This window comes from Peromyscus maniculatus, chromosome 6 (assembly GCF_049852395.1).
Source record: "Peromyscus maniculatus bairdii isolate BWxNUB_F1_BW_parent chromosome 6, HU_Pman_BW_mat_3.1, whole genome shotgun sequence".
Lineage (NCBI taxonomy): Eukaryota > Metazoa > Chordata > Mammalia > Rodentia > Cricetidae > Peromyscus > Peromyscus maniculatus.
The window spans coordinates 1,328,232-1,339,525 of record NC_134857.1 but is presented as its reverse complement, the minus strand read 5'-3'; the positions used below and the strand labels follow the sequence as shown (position 1 = coordinate 1,339,525).

At 43.9% G+C, this 11,294-nt stretch overlaps 1 pseudogene; it reads left to right on the top strand.

The window, feature by feature from the left end:
* The first annotated feature begins 976 nt into the window (after positions 1–976).
* On the top strand, positions 977–3,085 carry LOC102920768 (protein SPT2 homolog pseudogene; annotated as a pseudogene).
* Positions 3,086–11,294: the final 8,209 nt, after the last annotated feature.

Genomic DNA, 11,294 nt, shown 5'->3' with positions numbered 1-11,294 from the left:
ACATGATATTGTGTAGATAGATATAATTCTAAACAGTCCTTATTAAATAAGAAACACAGAGCCAAACAAAGATTTAAAAGCCTTGAGATTGAGTAGTAGCCAAGAGCTAAGACCACCTTATCTTACCACCCACTGCTGTCCTTCCTCTGAGAGAGACCTTCTTCTGTGTCCTGTCTTTTTATTGCCTTTCTGTTCTGCCTTCTCATTGGTTGTAAACCCAACCACATGACTTCCTTGTCACTGTCTGTCTATACAGACCTCCAGGTCTCTATGGTTGGCACTGAGATTAAAGGCATGTGTCACCATGCTGGCTGTGTCCTTGAACACACAGAGATTCTGCCTGTCCCGTGATCAGATTAAGGGCGTGGGCTACCACTGCCAGACTTCTGCTTAATGGCTTGCTCTTAGCTCTGATCCCCAGGCAACTTTGTTATCATACAAAAAAGGTCACATTTTAGCACAAATAAATATCACCATAAGATTGACTCAGTCTAAGAGAGAAACAGATCCAGGCAGTCGTGGCACACACCTTTAATCCCAGCACTTGAGATCTCATGTCTTTGCTTGGGAAAGACACACGCCTTTAATCCCAGGAAGTGACATCAGGGAAGAGAAAGGTATATAAGACGTGAGGACCAGGAACTAAGCATTTGATCTGAGATCCATTTGGATGAGGACTCAGAGGCTTCCAGTCCAAGGAAACAGGATCATCTGAGGAATTGGTGAGGTGAGGTGGCTGTGGATGGTTCTGTCTCTCTGATCTTCCACGGTTCACCCCAATACCTGGCTCTGGATTTGTTTTTACAAATAAGACTTTTTAAGATTTGTACTACATCTGGCGGTGACAAGGGGTGGCGGGAGAGGAGCCACTAAAGCAAGCCAGTCAGCAGAGCTAGACCCAGCAGCTGTAAGATTCATGTCCACCACGTCCCTTCCCGAGTGCCCAACCCGGCCGGGCTTGTCTTTTCGGCCTGACATGGACTTCAGGGAGATTCTCTTGATCGCTTCCAAAGGACAAGGTGTCAACCCTGTGCCGAAAAGGTATAGTTTGGCCGTGGGGCCCCCCAAGAAAGACCCCCAAGTTAAAGGTGTCGAGCCGGCAGCTGTACAGGCTTTCCTTCGGAGGAAAGAAGAGGAGCTTAGACGGAGAGCCTTAGAGGAGAAAAGGAGGAGAGAAGAGCTAGTGAAAAAGCGAATTGAGCTCAAACATGACAAGAGAGCAAGAGCTATGGCCAAGAGGACAAAGGACAATTTTCACGGTTACGATGGGATTCCTATTGAGGAAAAGTCCAAGAGGAGGCGGCCAGGGGAAAGCCGCCTGAACCAGGGAACTGACCACGAGTGTGCGATGGAGGCGTTCCTGGACTACAGTCACGCTAAGTTGGAGCCCCCCAAAGCTGAAAGCAAACCAAAGGCCCCCGTTAAAAGTGCCCCTCCACCCATGAGCTTCACTGACTTAATGAGGTTAGCTGAGAAGAAGCAGTTTGAACCCGTGGAGATCAAGGCCGTGAAGAGGGCAGAGCAGCGGCCCCTGACTGCTAAGGAACTTAGGGAGCAAGAGTTTCTGGAATGCAAGCGCAGGAAACAGAAACCCGAAACAGATGCCAAACTACCTCCGCCTGGGTCCAAAAGGGCACCGTCTCAAATAGACAGCGTGGGCACAAAACCCAGCAAGGGTTCTGCGGACAGGCAGCTTTCTTCCCAAGGATTGCCCCTGCCCCGTGCCGAGAAGCAATCCAGACCCAGCACAGCCAATGAAAGACAAGTAGCTTTGTCTTCATCCAAATCCACGCCTCTGGGAGAGAGGACCAAGGTAGGATCCGGCAGTAGTTCCCAACCCTTGCTTCGGGAAGGTCACAACAGACCTGTCTTCAATGGGACTGGAAAGCCCCACCCCAGCACCAGATCACCAAGTGTCCCAAAGGCTTCTGCTAGTGGGACTCAGAAATCTGCTTCTGAGCACCAAGCCAAAAATCCTCTTCCTTCTTGTCCCAGCCATTCCAAGCCTGGGCCCACAGTTCTCTCAAACAACAAAGCCAAGAGTCCAAGTTTGGGACAGCCAGGCAGCCACTCTGGCTCAGCTCCTGGGCGCCCTAGCCCAGGGACAGCTCGGACCACAGGTAGTTCTGTTTCCATGCACAGGCGCCAGAATGGCAGCTCCAGCTCAGGACTTGAGCAGTCAGTCAGTGGGATCAGAAAGCTGGCCAGCAATGCACATCCCTCCGGACGAACACTCAATAGCACCAATGGACCTGGACGACCTGCAAGCAGCTCAACTGGCCATGAGCGATCCCCTAGTGGCCCTAGTGTTTCTGGGAGACCTGTGAGCAGGTCTGGAGGTCCTGGGAGGCCTTCAAACAGTCCCCAGGATATTCGACGCCCAATGAGCAGCTTCGGCTCCTCTGGGCTGTCAGTCATTGGCCCTGGGAGGTCCATAAGGGGTTCCATTTCAACTGGACGAACTATCAGTTCAGGTCCTGGAAGACCAGTGAGCAGCTTAGGACCTGGACCAACAGTTAGTAGCCCAGGCCTCCCCATAAAACCCAAGTGCACGGTTGTCTCAGAAACAATTTCTTCAGAGAACATTGTTAGTCGGTCAAGCAATGGACAGATAAATGGAATGAAGCCTCCCCTGTCTGGATCCAGATCTGCCCAAGGTCCCCAAAGGCTCCCCTTCCCTACTGGCTACAAAAGGCCTCGAGAGTATGAAGCTGACGGTGATGATGATGATGAATATGACTCAGAAATGGATGATTTCATCGAAGATGGAGGAGAACCTCAGGAGGAAATATCCAGGCACATTCGGGAAATCTTTGGCTATGACCGAAAAAAGTATAAGGATGAAAGTGACTACGCCTTGCGTTACATGGAGAGCAGCTGGGAGGAGCAGCAGAAGGAGGAAGCCAAGAGCTTAAGACTGGGGATCCATGAGGACTTAGAAGAAATGAGACTGCAAAAGGCCAAGAAGCACAAGTACCATTAGCTGCTGCTGAATTTGTGAATTCTGGGATACTGCTGCAAGGATTTCCTGCCTTCAGACTGAACAAGCCCCTCTTCAGTTAGATTTACACGTGGGCCCTCAAGAGGAAGCAATGAAGGAGAGCATGCTGTCATTCGCAGGCTATCATTTGAGTATAGCCTGTTTTCAAACAGTCCAGGCTGGAATCTGTAATACAGATGATACATGCTCTGATGAAGTTAGCCATGCACAGGCGACAGTTTTGATATTGATGAGCTATGCACAGTAATGGCGGGGGGTGGGGTGGGGTGGGGGGTTGGGGGGTGGGTGGGGTGGGTGGGGTGGGGTGGGGGACATCACCAGTCATCTGGTCTTTATTGCCTCTTTGCTACTTTTAAAGGAGAAAAAGATTGACGTGTGAGTAGGGTACTGTCCGGATCCCAGTCAGACTTTTACTTCTGAAGGGCCCAGCCCTTCTGTGAATGCTGCCAGCAATAAAGTGACCTGTCCCAGTCTGTTTGAATTGAAAGCCCCGGAAAGAATGGACTTTATCGTTACTACATGGACGTCATCCTTGTGACTTTGACATACAAAATAAAATTATATTGTATTCAGTGTTATTTGTAGATTGGATGCTAAGCATTCTTAATTTATATGATTAATTAATAAAATTTACTAAGTTAAAATACAAATTTTGCCAGAACAGGAAATATTCTTTTCTAGTTTTCGTTTTAGGCTTCCTGTCACATTGACCTCAGTATGAAGTAGATGAGGACCCTTACTATTATCTTGATTGCTTTCTTTTTGTCTTTTTTTTGTATAATTCCTTTTATTAAATATCGATGGTTATTAAAAAAAAGAGAATGTGGATATGATAAGACAAAAAGGGGGATTATTGAATCTACCTTTAAAAAGGAACTACTTGTTTTAAATAGGATAAGTAATGAAAATTTTTATCTGAATTTGTCAAATGATTATGGACTGGACATTCTTTTTTTTGTTTGTTTGTTTTTTTGGAGACAGGGTTCCTCTGTGTAACTTTGCACCTTTCCTGGAACTCACTTGGTAGCCCAGGCTGGCCTCGAACTCACAGAGATCTGCCTGGCTCTGCCTCCCGAGTGCTGGGATTAAAGGCGTGGGCCACCACTGCCCGGCTGGACTGGACATTCTTAACATATATAATATAGTTTTTTTGTCTGAACCTGTCAAATGTTAGTGGACTAGACACTTTTAATATAATTCTTGACTGTATATATTGTATATACTTATTGGATATAGTTTTTCTTGTCTTAGTTTTAAGCTTTTTCAAATTTTAGACAACTAAGTGGAAATGTGGTGATACTGTGTCCCCCAATATATTGTGCACCTTAATAAACTTATCTGGGGTCACAGAACAGAACAGCTGCTAGATAGACATAGAGGCCAGGCTTGGTGGCACACACCTTTAATCCCAGCACTTGAGATCTGGTGTTTTTGCTTAGGAAAGCACAAGCCTTTAATCCCAGGAAGTGATGGCAGGGCAGAGAAAGGTACATAAGGCGTGAGGACCAGGAACTAAGCTGGTTCAGCTGAGATCCATTTGGATGAGAACTCAGAGGCTTCCAGTCCGAGGAAACAGGTTCAGCTGAGGAATTGGCGAGGTGAGGTGGCTGTGGCCTGTTCTGTCTCTCTGATCTTTCAGCGTTCCCCCCAATACCTGGCTCCGCATTTGTTTTTATAAATAAGACCTTGCAAGATTCCTGCTACATTGCTCTCTGTGTCTTGGCTGCAGATGCAATGTGTCTGTCTGTTCTGGAGCCTCTTCCCTGTGGTGGTATTGTGTTCTCCAAAATATTATGCACCTTCATAAACTTATCTGGGGTCAGAGAACAGGACAGCCACAATATTAAACATAGAGGATAGGCAGTGATAGCACACACCTTTAATCCCAGCATTCCAGAGGCAGAAATCCCTCTGGATCTCTGTGAGTTCAAGGCCACATTGGAAACAACCAGGCATGGTGACACAAACCTTTAATCCCAAGAAGTGAGCCTTTAATCCCAGGGAGTGATGGCAAAAACAGAAAGATATATAAGGCGTGGAGACCAGAAACTAGAAGCATTTACCTGGTTAAGCATTTGGTTGGTTAAGCTTTTAGGCTTTAGAGCTGTAGTTCAGTTGAGACCCATTCTGGATGAGGACTCAGAGGCTTCCAGTCTGAGGAAACAGGATCAGCTGAGGAACTGGCAAGATGAGGTAGCTGTGGCTTGTTCTGCTTCTCTGATCCTCCAGCTTTCACCCCAATAACTGGCCTCAGGTTAGATTTTATTAATAAGAACTTTTAAGATTCCTGCTACACATCCCTCTAGAGATGGACTAGACCCTAGAAATGTCAATCAAAATAAAACCTTTCCCCACTAAGTGGCTTTAATCAGAGTATTTTATCACAGCAAGAGGAAAAGAAACTACGACAGACAGATGTATAACATGCATGGATATTTGATTTTTGATAGCACTGAGTGGGTTAATTGTGAAAGGATTTATCTTTCATAGCCATAGTAAGATGACTTGTAATTAAGAATGAAAAAGGAGACTGTTGTATTTCCTCACACCATGAAAATCAATACAGGACTGTGGCACTCTGAAAGAGAAGTAGCCTCTACAGGCTCATGTGTTGGATCATTTGGTCTCCATTGGTGGCAGAGTTTTGGGAGGGTATGGGACTTTTAGAAGGTGGGAGCCATGCTACAGGAAGTGTCGCTGTTGGCAGGCTTGGAGAATGTGTAGCTTTGCTCTACTTCCTGTTTGTTTTCTCTGCTTCCTTTGGGGAGCTGACATGTGATCTCTCTTTCCTGTTCTTGCTGCTTGTTGCCATGCCAGCCTTACAATTATAGACTGCCCCTGTGGAGCTATATGCCAGGATAAACTCTCTTCCACACATTGCGTTTGGCCATGGTATTTTATCACAGCAACTAACAGGGACACCTGCAATCTCAACACCTAGAGGGATTTTTTTTTTTTTTTTTTGAGACAGGGTCTCTTGTTGCCTTGTTGCTCAGGTAGGCTTGACTGGCTGCCCAGGAGATCCCAGGGCTTCTGTCTCCACAGGTTCCCATCACTTGGATGACAAGTGTGTCACCATGCATGCTTGGCTTTTTTAAACAGGTCTGGGGGCTTGAACTCAGGTCCTCACGCTTGTAAGACTTTGTGTCTCCATGGCCATGGTTTTTATGTATTCTTTGAGAATTTCATACAATATATTTGTATCATACTCTTTCACCTCCTCCAACTTCTCCCTGATACTCATCCACCTCCTAAACTCATGTTCTTTCTCCCTTAAGAAAACAAAAACAAGGGGTTGGGGATTTAGCTCAGTAGAGTGCTTGCTTGCCTAGCAAGCACAAGGCCCTGGGTTCGGTCCTCAGCTCTGGAAAAAAAAGAAAGAAAGAAAGAAAGAAAGAAAGAAAGAAAGAAAGAAAGAAAGAGAGAAAACAAAAGCAAAAACAGAACAACAGCAAAAAAGCACAAGAAAACATGGAGTTTGATTGTATTGGCTAACTACTTCTGAGCATGGGGCATTCCATGGAGTGTGCTTGATATACCCACTGAAGTGAAAACTGACTTTTTCTCCCCAGGCAGCTATAATTACAAATAGATTCTTGTCTAGGTGGGAATTTTTACCTATGTTCCTTCCCTACTGGAATTTTTGTCTGGTTTGAATTTGTGCATGTCCTGTGTATGCTCTCGCAGTTTCTAGAGTCCAGGTGTGTACCAGTCCTGATGCATCTAGAACACACTGTCTCTTTGGATTCATCCACCACCTCTGGCTCATACAATCTTCTTGCTTCCTCTTCCTTCTAGATCTGAGCCTTGAGGGGAGGGGTTTGATGACGACATCCCATTTAGGACTGAGTGCTCCAAAGTCTCTCATTCTCCGCACACTGTCCAGTTGTGGGTCTCTGTGTTAATTCCCACTGACTGCAGGAAGCAGCTTCTCCAAGTGTTGAGTGAGGTTCTCATCTCTGGGTGTAGCGATATGCCATTAGAGGTTGTTTTATGGCTATTGTTATTTAGCAGAATAATTGTAGGTTTTCCCCTAGTGGCCATTGTTGCTGGAGGGCTTCTCTCCAGGTTCCTCCAAGCCCCGCAGTCCCACAATCCACGTATAAAATAATCACTCAGACGCTTATATTACTTATAAACTGTATGGCCGTAGCAGGCTTCTTGCTAACTGTTCTTATATCTTAAATTAACCCATTTCTATAAATCTATACCTTGCCTTGTGGCTGGTGGCTTACCAGTGTCTTTACATGCTGCTTGTCCTGGCGGTGGCTGCAGTCTCTCTCCCTCCTTCTTCCTGTTTCCCCAATTCTCCTCTCTCCTTGTCCCACCTATACTTCCTGTCTGGTCACTGGCCATCAGTGTTTTATTTATATAGAGCGATATCCACAGCAGGCCATGAATACTTTCAAGGATCAGGTACTCACTGTCCATTTCTTTCCCAGTAAGCTTGCGCTAATTTTCATTTTGGTCCAAAGGCGCATGGGAATGCCAGTCTACCAATCCATGCACTAGCATTTTAAAGGGTTTTGCCAAACAAAATAGCTCCCAGAGGCCTCTTGTTTTCATTAGAACCAAATTTATCTTTATTAAAGAGATTAAGCTTTTTGCATAGCTTTATTAACTAGTTGACTCTCCTCTTCTGCTCCTGTTTCCATTATAGCATCTGTGCTTTTTCTGTTCTCATGGGGAATATGGCTGCCAGATGCTTTTCTAACAGAGTATGCGCTCTTCCCCAGGGACACTAGCTGTAAGGGAGAAAAGTGACGGCTTCTGCTTCCATGGCCCACAGTCCCAGAAACAGGGTCTACAACTGTGTTGCTGACTGTAAGTAAGCTCTCTGGGTCATGCACTGTTCCAGTTTATAGTCACTACGGGGTAGTATCATGCCTGAAGCAGTACCCTGGGCTGGACCTTGAGTCTTCTCCAAAGGCTCAAACACTGGAGGATTGGTCTGTAGTCTTGTGCTTTTGGGAACTGATGGAAACTGGTGCCTGTGTCTGAGTTTGTGTATGGACACCTGCACACAGGGAGACAGAGGTCAGTCTCAGCTGTCACTCATCAGGTGTTCTCTACCTTGTTTTCTGCAACAAGGTCTCTCATCGGCCTGGAATTGGTCAGTCTAGTCAGGTTGGCCAACGCGCCCCAGAGACCAGCCAGTCCCTAGTGTTGGGCTGACATGTGTGCTCCATTATACTTGCTTATTTATCTATTTTTAATTAAAATGATTTTAATGTAGATTCTGGGGACTGAACTCAGGTCTTCATGCCTGTAAGCCTCTGATGGTGTTATCACTTGACCTCAGTTGATGGAAACATTTAAAAGATGGAATCTAGTAAGAGAATCTTACTTTTTTGTGTCTTTTTTTTTTTTTGGAGAAATATCCAAACTGATTTCCATAATGGCTGCATTAATTTTTACCCCCACCAACACTGAATACAAGTTCATTTTTCTCTGTAACCTCTCCAAAATTTGTTGTCAGATTTTTGATCACACTCATTCTGACTGGTAGAATCTCAAAGTCATTTTAATTTTTAATTTTTAATTTCCTGATGCTAGAGACATTGAATAGTTAAAAAAAATAGTTATTGGCCATTTGTGTTTCTTTCTTTGAATAGTGTCTATTCTGCTTACTTCCTATTTTATTGATTGACACTTTTATTTACTTGGTATTTAATTTTCACAACTTGTAAATTCTGGATATTAGAGTCTACAGAAACCTTTTATTTTCAAAAAATCCCGTCTGTTGATACTTGGGGCTAGTTCCTGTGCTACCCCAGATATCTTTAAAAGTATTCTCTGTGCTTTCTTCTAGAAGTTTCAGTGCTTTAGGCTTCAAATTAAGGAATTCTCCACCTTCCTTTAGAATCTAAATTTATTCCTTTCAGGTAGAAATCCAGTCTTGTGAGCATCCTTTGTTGAATAGACTATGCCCCCCCACCTCCCACCATATACAGTGTATGTTTTTGTTTCTTCAAAAAAAAGTGGACATAGTCTCGTTATTTTTTTTTCCAGGTCCTCTATTCTATTCCACCTGTTTTCCTGTGTAGTTCCTGCCTAGGCTGTCTTTATCCCCATGGCTCTGTGGTATAATTGGAGTTGGCTATTGTAACAACTCCAGCTGTGTTCTCACCGGTTAGGACTGCTTCGGCTACTCATGGGCCTTTGTGGTTCTACATGAATTCTTGGATTTTTTTCCAAGCCTATGAAACATGACATTGGATTTTTGATAGGCATTGTATTAAATGTGTAAATTAATTTTGGTAGCATAATCATTTTCACAATATTAATTCTGCAATCTAGATGTATGCCAATCTAGGAGCATCTTTCCATTGTCTGTTACCTTCTGTGATTTCCCTTTTCAATCTCTTGAAGTTTCTTGGAGACATCTTTTGCTTCTTCAGTTAGATATATTCTTAAATACTTAATTTTTTTGAGCTATTTTGAATGGAATATCTTTTTTCTAATTTCTTTCTCTGGGAGTACACTGTTGGTATAAATGAAAGCTACTTTTTAAATATTGATTTTGTACTCTGCAACTTTATTGTGTTTATTAAGTCTAAGAGTTTTCTAGTAGACTCAGTTGGGTCTTTTAGCCGAAGAATCATGTCATCTGTGATGGAAATAGTTAAATTCTTCCCTTCCTATTGTGATCCCTCTTATGTCTCTCTCTTGTCTAACTGCTGTAGGTAAGACCTCCAGCATTATATCGAATAAGAGAGAAGAGGTTGGATATCCTTCTCTCATTCTTGACTTTAGAGAAAACGCTCTCAGTTTGTCTTCATTTAATAAAATGTTGGCTATAGGTTTGTTGTATGTAGCCTTTATTATTTTGATACATTGATATATATTCCAACTCTTCCTAAAGTTTCCAAAACTTTCATCATGAAGGCATAATGAGCTTTGCCTGGACCCTTTCAGCATTGATTAAAATAATTATGTGATTTCTGTCCTTAAGGTTATTTAGAAGGTGTGTTATATTTGTTGATTATATATGTAGTTGACTATATATATGTAGTTGACTATACACTATATAGTGTATATGTATAATGCCTTTCTGGAATAAAATCCACTTGGTATTAATGTATAATCTCCTTAATGTGTTCCTGAATTTGGTTTGCAAGTATTTTGTTGACAATATTTTGCATTTATGTTCTGACATTAGAAGAATACTGACTGGCTCATAGAATGAATTTGGTAGTGTTTCTTCCCTTTCTATTTTATGGAACAAATATCGAGGAACTGGGCTGAGGTCTTCCTTGACAATTTGGTAGAATTAGCAGTGAACCCATCTGATCCTGGGCTTTTCTTCAAGGTGAAACTTTTAACAATAGCTTCTTTCTCACTGCTTGTGATAGGTCTGTTTAAGTTTTTTACATCAGCAGGGCTTAATTTTGGTAGATGACATGCATCTAGAAATACTTCAGTTTTACTGGGTTATCCAGCTTTTTAGAGTAACTTCTTTTTTATTTTATAATTTAATTTAATTTTACATATCAGCCATAGATTCCCCTGTCCTCCCTCCTCCGGCGGCCCTCCCCCCTCCCCCAACCCACCCCCTATTCCCATCTCCTCCAGGGCAAAGACTCCCCTGGGGATTCAGCTCAGCCTGTAGATTCAGTCAAGGCAGGTCCAGTCCCCTCCTCCCTTCACCCAGGCTGAGCAAAGTGTCCCCGCATAGGCCTCAGGCTCCAAATAGCCAGCTCATACACTAAGGACAGGTCCTGGTCCCATTGCCTGGGGGCCTCCCAAACAGTTCAAGCTGATCAACTGTCTCACTTATCCAGAGGGCCTGATCCAATTGGGGGCTCCTCAGCTATTGGTTCATAGTTCCTGTGTTTCCACTAGTTTGGCTATTCGTCCCTGTGCTTTTTCCAATCATGGTCTCAACAATTCTTGCTCATACAATCCCTCCTCTTTCTCGCCGATTGGACTCCCAGAGCTCCACCTGGGACCTGGCCGTGGATCTCTGCATCCGCTTCTGTCAGTCATTGGATGAGAGTTCTAGCATTGACAGTTAGGGTGTTTGGCCATCTGATCATCAGTTCGGGTTTTCTCTTGACCATTGCTAGTAGTCTATTGTGGAGGTATCTTTGTGGATTTCTGAGGACCTCTCTAGCACTTTGCTTCTTCCTTTTCCCATGGGATCTTCATTTATCATGGTCTCTCTTTCCTTGTTTTCCCTCTCTGTTCTTGATCCAGCTGGGATCTCCCGCTTCCCTAAGCTCTCTTTCCCTTGACCCTTCCCCTTCATTACCGCCCCCCGTCACGTCCAGTTTGCTCATGTAGATCTCAT